The sequence below is a fragment of the Physeter macrocephalus genome, chromosome 20 (genome assembly GCF_002837175.3).
Source record: "Physeter macrocephalus isolate SW-GA chromosome 20, ASM283717v5, whole genome shotgun sequence".
Classification (NCBI taxonomy): Eukaryota; Metazoa; Chordata; class Mammalia; order Artiodactyla; family Physeteridae; genus Physeter; species Physeter macrocephalus.
In genome coordinates this window covers 57,173,718-57,183,997 of record NC_041233.1, presented here as the reverse complement: position 1 = coordinate 57,183,997, position 10,280 = coordinate 57,173,718, and positions in this window count along the sequence as shown.

The following is a 10,280-nucleotide window of genomic DNA, read 5'->3' as shown; positions in this document are numbered from 1 at the left end:
TCTGCCCCCTTCCTTCCACTGGCAAACACTCTCCCCCGTATAGAAGGAGAGAAGGGAGTGGGGAGCCAATACCCCAGGTGACAGTCTGGGCTGGGAGACACTTCCCCATCCTCCCAACCCCGAGTGTGACATGGTACCTGATGGGGGCAGTGGGTGTCCCTAACTGCTTATGAAATCAAACTGTAGCTCCCCCCACCTCAATCCCTAGACAGTACACATTCCTAGAGTGTCTGTGTGTGTGTGTGTGTGCAGAGACGAGTTGAGGGAGCAGATGGGTGCACACCCCTCCAGGACACACATGGGTACACATATATGTGCACACGTGTGTGCCACTCTGTGAATTCTGCACAGGCTGACTCATGGCCTCAAGCCCTGGCACCAGTCACAACATCTGGGAGATTAAGGTCTGTTTGGGTGCTGAGGGCCAAGGCCGAGACATTTCCCCTTGAATGCATAGCCTCTCTGCCCTCTCGCTGGGAGGTAGAGGTGAGAGGCTGGCGGCTGGGGGGCCTGGGGCCCAGGAGACGGGGCAAGGGGGCCCTTCAGAGTCAACCTAGCCAGGGGCTGGGGGCAGGGCCCTGGGGGAGCATACACAATGGCTCGAGGTTGGAGGGTCTGAAACTGGAGACTTTAATAAAAGCCACTGACAGCAAATAAAGCTGCCAGGGGAGTCCCATTACCCACAACAAGGACCCTTTGTGAGCTAAGCAGGGCTGAACTGACCCTTCTCCACCAGCCTGGCCCCATACCCACCCACCCCAGTCCTGTCGCCCTGCTTGCAGCCTCCACAGCCCCCCTCCCCGGCCCAACAGGATCCAGCTCAGGGTCTCTCCAATGCTGAGGGAACCCAGTTTGATGTGCCCACACGCTGACAGTCCTTGTCTCTGTCTAACACTAATTCCTCTACTTTCTCATGATACTAGCCTTTGGTTGTTTTGTCCTCTTAACAAGCATCCAGTGAGTCCACTGCAGAAGCACCTCCTCTTAAATGAGTGGGGAAACTGAGCCGGGGCATGGACTCCACCCATCCTGGTCCAGCGGTGGGGCAGGGGATGGAAATTCATGGCTGTCCTAATCCTGATACACACCCTGCTATGGTCCTTAACCCCAAGACTGCCCTGACCCTCTCTGGACCCCGGTGTTGATCCCAGCACTGTGGTAGATCAGAAAGGCTGCGGCACTGGCGGTCAGGAAGACCTGTGTTGAGCCCTAGAGCTGATACCTACTAGCTGTGTGGCTTTGGGCAAGTCATTTTCCCTTCTGAGCCTCAGTTTCCTCATCTTAAAATTAGGCTGATTTAAAAGGGTTCCTATGGACTTCCCTGGTGGCTCAGTGGTTGGGAGTCCTCCTGTCAGTGCAGCAGACACGGGTTCAAGCCCTGGTCCAGGAGGATCCCACATGCCGCAGAGCAACTGAGCCCCTGTACCACAACTGCTGAAGCCCACGTGCCTAGACCCTGTGCTCTGCAACAAGAGAAGCCACCGCAATGAGAAGCCCGCACACTGCAACGAAGAGTAGCCCCCCACCGCCACAACTACTGGATGCCGCAGAGCAACTGAGCCCCTGTACCACAACTGCTGAAGCCCACGTGCCTAGACCCTGTGCTCTGCAACAAGAGAAGCCACCGCAATGAGAAGCCCGCGCACTAGCAACGAAGAGTAGCCCCCGCTCGCTGCAACTAAGAAAGCCCGCGTGCAGCAACGAAGACCCAGTGCAGCCATAAATAAATAAATAAATTTATTTTTAAAAAATTAAAAAAAATGAAAGGGTTTCTATGAGGTTTAATGACCTGAACGGTATAACACATAAAAACTTTAAAGCACCCCATGAATGAGGGTCATCATAACCACTTGTCCCACCCTCAGTGTGGAACCAAACTGTGACTTGAATATCAATCTTCACACAGATTCTGGGTCCTGCTCTGATTCCCATCCTGGCAACAATATCGTTAAGGATACAGGAAGCTTGATGAATAGCTGTTATTGATACATGAAAACCTGAAGAAAAGGATGGAACATATTCTAATCCCTGATCTCAGCTAAGAAGCCGGACTGATTGGTCGAGCTTTAGGGGAGCCATGTGGGGAATAGAGAAAGTTGGGGTCAGAGAACTGGCCTGGAGTCTGGGGAGACTTTGGAGGAATAGGAAAAGTGGGTTCAGGGCAGCTGGTGGGCTCTGAAGCAGAGTTGGGGGTGTGCAGAGGGAAAGTTTGAGGTTGGGTGCTGAGGCAAGACGTGGAGAAGGGGGCAAGCCTGGGATTTGGGGTTGCGGTTTTAAGGGCGAGGTGGGGCCTGAGCTGGGAGTTGGAAGATGGGGGTCCGGCCAACACAAGTCCCTCCCTGTCCGGCAGGAGGGGATTTTGATGCAGGGCGGGGAGGCAGATTAGGAGGCGCTCTCAATTGCCTTAATGGGCTCTAAGAGGCGGGATCCTATTACAGCTCTGGGTGCCCCGGGGTGCCTTGCTGGGAAGACAAGCTAATCTGCCATGCAAATTAAATCCTGCCTCAAGACGCAAGGCCTGCTTAATGTGATCCATTACACAGTTTACTTGTTTATATCTAATATTGGAACAGGCAGCCCGGGCGGGCGGCAGCGGCAGGCGGAGCAGCCCAAAAGCAGGGGAGTAAATTACCAGCAAAATGAGCTTTTCCATCCTCAGCCGCCGCCGCCGCCCGCGCCTTCGCGGCTCTCCGCGGCCCGGGCGCCCCCGCCCGCCCGCCCGCAGCGTCCCCTCGCTTTCCGGGCTGTCCCACTCTCTCCCGGTGGGTCTTCAGGGCTCTTTCTTCTCTTTGTCTTTCTCCTTCTGTCCTTTGACCGGAGACTCTGACTCTCTCTGTGTCTTCTTCTCTCTCAGTCCCTGTCTCAGCCTCAGTCTTCTCTTCAATCTTTCTGGCTGTTTCTTTCTCTGGGGGACCTGGAGCGCTGCCAGGAGGCTGCAGGGATGCTGTGTGGAGCAGTGGATGGTGAACCCAGGCTGGGGGTACCCCTTGTACACACACCCCCTGGAAGAGGCCGGGCCTTGGAATGCCTGGCTTGGGGCTCAGTGGCTGTGGAATTACTGTTTTGCTAGCAACCCTGTCCCTGGTGGTGAGGGCCTGCGTGAGAGTGACCTTGAGATGTTTATATAGGAAATGTCATCGTGACCCTGTTTGCATGGGTGTGGTCACATGTGTCTGTGAGCAGGTGTGGATGTGACCTGCCTCCGTGTGTATGTGAGTGTGGGTTTAGGGTAGTGTTTCAATAATCCCTGGGAGAGGTTCCCCACACTCTGTCCCATGAAGTCTTCAGTGGGGCCTCCTTTCACCCCTCCACGTCAGCCTTATAGGGGACACGAGACTGCCCTCGCCTTCCTCACACTTCATGACCCTCAGGCTACTCTCCTTCCAGCTCCCTGAATTGCCACAAGGCTTTCAATGCCCCAGAATCACCCAGCTGTCCACCATGGGAGTTCCTGGGGTCTAATGTTTTGTCCTGCTCTGTCTCTGTCCAGCTCCTCAACCCTCTGGCCTGCACCCCTCTGTGGAGCCACAACCTCTCTGGCTGGACATCACTGAGGCTCAAACCTGCACCTCCAAGGGAGTCAGAGGCTAAAACAGAGCCAGAGGCAGACAGAAGAGACTAAGAGATGAGAGGGACAAAAACTAACACAGGAGTAAGAGAGACACACAGAGCACTGAGGCAGAGGTGAGCAGAGGTGGTGGATAAGGGAGGGCCATATACAGACCCAGGTTGGGGGCCAGGCAGCAGGGAGGCAGAAGGGGATAGGAGGGCTGAGTGTTTGTGACTGGGAGCTCATGCTTAAGCTCACAGAGGCCACAGGCCTGCTATTAAGGGGCCCTTCCAGACTCTGAAGCTGTTTGGGGCTGGAGGGGTATGAGGAGGGGGGCTCCCCAGCCTCTGGACTTGATGGGGCACCTGCCGGTAGCCTCATGTTGAGGAGGAGACATGACTAACTCCAGCCTAAGGCTCTGGACCCCTGGTCTGGGCCTCTGGTCCCAAGAAGAGCCAGCCCTCCCCGCAAGGCTCTGAGAGCCTCAGGCCCCAGGGCAGACAGGAGGCAGAGGGAGAGGAAGCTCCCACAGCCGCTGATGTGCACAGCTGCTGCTCTCGTGCCCGCCCCTGCACACACACTCACTCACACGTGCCACGTGCCAGGCTGGAGGCTTGCCAGTGAGGCTCCCCTGGCCCCGGTCCACGGCTCCTGTACTCGGGCCTCAGCCGCACTCTTTATGCCCAGGACTCCTGACTCCCTCACCTCTTGCATCCCAAGGGCCTTGCCCCTTCCCAGGCCAGTGGGTGGTCCTAACCCTTCCTCTGCCATCCCCAAGAACCCTGGAGCCCCTAGCTTTCCACTTCCAGGCACATGCTTTCTTGTCCCTGACCCTTGGCTCAGGTTGGTGCGGGGGGGAGCGGAATCCTGACGGGTTGGGGGTGGGTAGGAGGGAAGGTGTGAGTCTGTATGTCTGTGTGGAACGGGGGCTGTTTAGATAAACAGATGGCAACAAATGGCATAAAATTATATACCCATAATGTCAGTTCATAACATTTTGTTCGACATACTTGATTTAATCGCTTAGCTGACGATTTGGCTTTTGGGCCCATATGGTGGGGAATGAAGCTGCGTGGCACCCGCTCCAATCTGGCTCTTTTATCACCGAGGCTGGGGGGGCGGGGATAGGGGGGTGAGAAGGGGGGAGGAGAAGGGATGCAGATGGAAGGAGAATGAGCTGACAGGAGGGGTGACTGTAGGGGCTGGAGAGGGCTGGACCCTGGCCGGGTGGAGGAGTCTGTCTGGAGACAGTGTGGGCCGGCCCTGAGTCAGCTGGGACGGAGGGGACTGGCCCGAAGTGACCTGGACCCCATGGCTGACCTCACTGGACTCTCTAAGGCTGTGCCCACACATCTGCCTCCGTGAGCCCAGGAGCCTGTGACTGTCTTTTCTTCTCTTCAAAACCAAGACCCAGAAACCCAGCTCCCAATCTCTGGGGATATTCCCATCGCTTTTGCCAAACTGAGTAATTTGTGTGTGTGCATGTATGTGTGCCCACGTGTGCCTGCCTGCTTATGATACGTGTGAGGGGTCTGGGAGACAGTGAGACGCCTTGTGTGATGAATTATGTCTGTGCGGATTGCCTGACTTTTGCTCTGAGCCACTGGGAGAGGGATGGATGGGTGTTGGTGGCTGTCTGTGATAGGGTAAGAGTATGACAGTGAATGGGGTGTGTTACATTTTCGGTGGGCCTGGGACTTGTGACTTGTGGACATGTGAGTGACTGAGGGTGCGTGGGAGGGATGGCGGGTGACTGTAGGGGAGAGTGTGTGTGTGGGATTGCTTCATGAGGCTGTGGGGCTGAGAGTTGTGTGGGGTATGCCTGAGTGTGTGAATGGTTCAGACAGGCTGTGGCACATAGTAGGCGCTCAGTGTTGTTGAGTTTGTCCATCCAGCCACCTCACAGTGGTTGGCTCTGAGTGTGAATGCTGGGCTGGGGAATGGTATAAGTGTGTGTGTGTGTGTGTGTGTGTGTGCGTGCGTGCGCGTGTACACAGAGGGCTACCAACAGACACCCCTACTCCCCTCTCCATTGTGACAACCTCTTCAGGGACCCACCTAGTACTCTGCATGCAGAAGTCGGGCCCCTGCACAGAGGCTCCTCTGGGCGGCAGTCCTTGGTCACCTGGACTCCAGCTGGGGCTCAGAGAAGAGAGCCAAGCACTTCTCCAGACTGATGGCCGGTCAGGCCCATGTTGGCCCAGTCCACCCCACTCCCAGTCCCGGAGCTGTGCCAGGCTCACCAAGCGCCAGGAATCTGGGCCCAAATCAGCGCCCATCACTCACGACGTCTCAGCCTCATCTGCCTCCTGCTGGGTGCCGCCCGCCCGCTGTCTCGGGAATGGGGGCGGGGAGACTGCTTAAGATGGGGGCGGCACCTGCAGGGGGCGTTGGGAGCCCGTTCTCTTCTCCCTCTTCCCTGGGAGCCTGTCCCCCAACTCCACTCTTGGCTTTGTGTGCGCAAGGCTCCTGGACTGTGCTTGGGGTCTGGCTGCCCATCTGCCCTTCCTGTGTCTCTGCTGCTGTCTGTCTTTGTTCCTTTCCTCCTGTGTCTTCACAAGGACCACCCTCCCTCTGCCACTTGGCCTGTCTCTGCCTTTCTTCCACATTCCTGCCCCTCTCTGCCCACCACCTTTCTCTCCTTGCGCCTCTGGCCACTGCCTCTGGGGGTCTCTGAATGTGGAGATCAGGCTGGGCTGGGGCTGGGGCCGAGGGCCCCAGGATGGTCCTCTCCATTTGGGAAGTTGTGTGACCACACGTCCCCTCATGGCAAGGAGACTGGGTCCTGGCTGGTAGCAGTGGTTGGTGCTTAGGTCTCTGACAGGTTCCTAAGGCCGGTGGGGACAGGCTGGCTGCTCTTCATGTCTCTGAGATCAAGTGCCTCCAACACCTTACTCCCCACAGAATGCTGTGGTTGGACCAAACCCTCAACTCCTTCTCAGGCCATTCGGTCGTTCATTCATCCAACAATCAGAGGGCACATTTGATCTGCCAAGCATTGTGCCAGCCAACATGAGCAAGGTGCTCATAGACCCTTGAGGGAGGGAGGCCCTTGAGGGAGACAGGTGTGCAAACAGATCAGGATGCTGGTATTCCAGCAGGTAGGAGAGAGGGCCCAGTGAGACCCAAAGAAGGCTGAAAATTCTATGGGTAGAGTGTGGTAGGCTGGGGAGAGCCATTACAGAGAAGGGAGCTCTTAGTTGCATTCAAAACATTTTCTCCTTACAAAAATAACACTTGCTTAATGAAGAATGCTGAGAAAGCACAGGAAAGCTCAAAGGGAAACAAAAACAAAATAGAGCCTCTAAAGAAAATTGTGGAGTGTATTGAGCAATGAGTGGAGTTTTACCAAGTGAATGATGGGTGGTGATGGGGGAACTGGGGGTGGTATTGGAGAAGGGCATTCCAGGTGGGGGAGGGCTTGAGTCACGGCGCCCTGGCATAAATCCGTGAAGTTTGGTAGTTGTGAGAGGTAGGGTTCTGTAGGCTGGCTGAGGGGGCTGGCCCTTGTTTGAGACACAATGAGGAGCCACCCTGGAGAGTAGAGAGCAGGTGACTGGTGTGATCCTATTTTCCATGTTAGGACAATTATTCTGGAGGATGGATTGAAGGTGGCTGAGGCTTGAAGCACGGAGACCAGTTAGGAAATCAGTGCAGTAGTCCAAGAGAGACAATGAGAAGTCATGACTGGGGTATTACCGTGGGGGAGGAAGGAGGGGAAACCATAGGGATGGCAGAATGAATAGGATTGGAGACTGGTTCAGTGTGGGGGTAGGTGTGGGAGACAGGGAGGAGCCAAGAATAAAGCCCAGGCCTTTGGTTTGGTCACTAGTGTGGCTGCTGGCACCATTCATTAAGATGGGAAACTCAGAAGAGGAGCAGGATTGGGGTGGGGAAGGGGGAGGAGCTGAGTGTGTGAGATGGAAATATCCACGTGGAAATGTTCAGTTGGCAGTGAAATACAAAGGTCTAGAGCCTGGGGATGTAAATTTGGAAGTCACTGTTCATTTCTATGTATTAATCAACAAATATTTATTGAGTGTCTGTGATAGATTGGGCTGGGGATGTAGTGGTGAATGAGACAGGCTGTGCCCTTCCCTTGTGGGGCTCTTAGCCATCAATGGAGAGGTGGTATCTGAAGCCGTGAGAGTGGATGAACTTCTCAGAGGAAGAAGACAGGAAGGTGCCAGCATTGCAGGGCTAGAAGTGTGGCAGCCATGGAACCAGGGTCTCTTGTCTCCCTCAAATCCTGGAAGGCCATCCAGTACACTTGCTCCATTTTCTTCTTAGATAAGCTTTGACTGGATATCTCCTGTGGTCCCAATTCTCCAGGCCTGCTCCCTGACAGTGTGCCCATGGACACATGTGTGTGTGAGGCAGCCAGACTCCCTGCATCTGCCCTGCTTCCACATGTGGGGTAGTGGAAGACAAGTCCAAGAGACTCCTGTTCTAGCTGGCATGTAAATCCTCCTTCAGCTCCTGACATTGTTTGAAAGACAATGAGACTCCAAAGCCCTTTGTGACCTGGCCTCTGCCCAGTTACCCAGCGTCATCTCCAGCCCAACCTCCCAGATGCCCCAGTGGCTATCTTCCCAAACGAACTCCCAACCCCTGGTCAGCCCATGCTGTCCCCCACCTACAAGCCTTGAACATGCTCTTTCTCCTGACACCGTCTCCCTCTTTCATCCAGCCAGCCCCGCTAACTCAGTGACCCAGCTCAAGTGTCTCCCAACTGGGAGCTCTCTCTCTCTGCCAGAGCCCCCTTAGACGCCCTGTCATGGGCTTCTATTTAGGAAGATCTCATTAGCTCATATGGTCACTGTCTATTTGCTTGTCTGTCTCTACCTCTAGATAAGGAGATACTTTAAGGTAGGGCTTGCTTTTTTTTTCATCTTTATAGCGCCAGTGCCTAGTATAGGTGCTCAGAATTATAGGCTGTGCATGTTGGAAGTGGGCTGGTGTTGAGCTAGGGCTGGAGTTGGAGGTGGGGCTGGGTGTTGAGTAGGGCTGGTATTAGAGACAGGACTGTTGTAGGGAGGGCTGATGTGCAGGTAGAGCTAGGTGTTGAGGTAGGGCTGGGTGTTGGAGTAGGGCGGATGGGGAGGTGGGGTTAGGTGTAGGGGTCGAGCTGTTTTGGGGGTAGAACGGAGTATTGGAGGAGGGGCTGAGTGTTAGAGGTGGAATGGGTGGGTGCTAGAGATGCGGTGGTTGTTGACGTAGAGCTGGTGTTGAGATGGGGTGGGTGCTGGAGGGTGGGATGGTGTTGGTGTAGTGCTGAGTGTTTGGGTTCCGGATGGATGATAGTAATGCAGTGTTGAGAGGTGAGCAGGCAACTGGGTGTCAGAGAAAGGGGGCTGGGTGTTGAGGGAGATGGATTTGGGAACACAGGAAAGAGCCCCCTGAGACCTCTCCGGTGTTCTGACTTTTAATGCTGCTGATCCAGCTCTTCCTCAGTAACCAGCTTCTCCCCAGAAGGAGAGAAGAAGAGGAGAGGAGACCCGGGGAGAAGAGCCTAAAAGGGTGAAGAAGGATTTTCATTATGAAGTTAATTAGCTTCAGAGCCGCTGCACCTTTCAGGACGAGGAATTAGAGGGATTTAATTGCTTTATCAGCCTTCCCTTTGATTTTCAGCAATCAGGCCGATTCCATTTAATTTAACTGCCACAGACGAGGAGAAAATTGATGCGCTCACCTGCCTCCGAGCAGAAAGAGAGAGAGTGGGGAAGAGGGAGAGGGGGAGCCAGAGAGACTGGCAAACACAGAGTCTGCAGATTAATGAAAATCAACAGCATTTGCTCACAATTGGAGATGAAGTGTGCCCTCGAGGTGTTTGGAATTGTGTGTGTGGCTGTGTATGTGTGGCTCTGTGTGATTTTGTGTGTACGACCATGTGGGAGTGTTTGCGACTGTGAGTGACTTGGTCGACGTGGAGGTGGGAATGTGGGTGAATGTTGGTATTTGGCTGTAGGTAAGTGACAGCAGAGGTGGGTGACGGACTGTTGAAGACTCCTTGTACATGAAAACAACAGTGTGAATGGAGATGATTGCGTCTGCTGTGTAACGATGAATAGTGACTACATGTGTGTCACTCTGCAGGTAAGAATTGAGCTGTATGTAAGCTGCACATCTATTAGTTCATTTCGTCAGCAAGCACTGAATGAACTCCTACTTAGAGCCAGACGCAGTGCTGTGGGGCAAAGATAACTAAGGTAGGGTCCCTGCCTTCAAGGATTCATAGTCCAATAGAGGAGACAGACGCGTAAATAAATGTCCTAGGACACTGCTGCACGGATTGCTCTGGGAGCACTGTTCTGGAAGGCCTCCCAGAAAAGGTGGCTTAAAGATAAGAAAGTTTCCAAGTAGAGAAGGAATTGATGGGACTGTGATGTAGGAAGGGCATTCAACCAGAGGGAATAGTATGTGGTGTGTACGGGAAGGCGCGCCTCCCAGGAGGGCAGACCCCAGAGCAAGAGGATTTGGGGCCCTGCTAAGAAATGTGGACGTTACCCATATGGTACTGAGTGGGAAGTAACCCTGCCAGATTTGTGTGTTAGAAAGGCTTCTTTGACTGCTGTGTGGAGGATGGATTTGAGAAGACAAGGGCCAGAGGCAAGGAAACCAGTTACAACCATTGCAAAATCCAGGGGAGAGATTGTGAGGGTCTGAGGGAAGAAGGAAGAGAGAACAGATTAGGTGGAATGGGCAGAATCTGGGGAGGGGGATAGGGCAG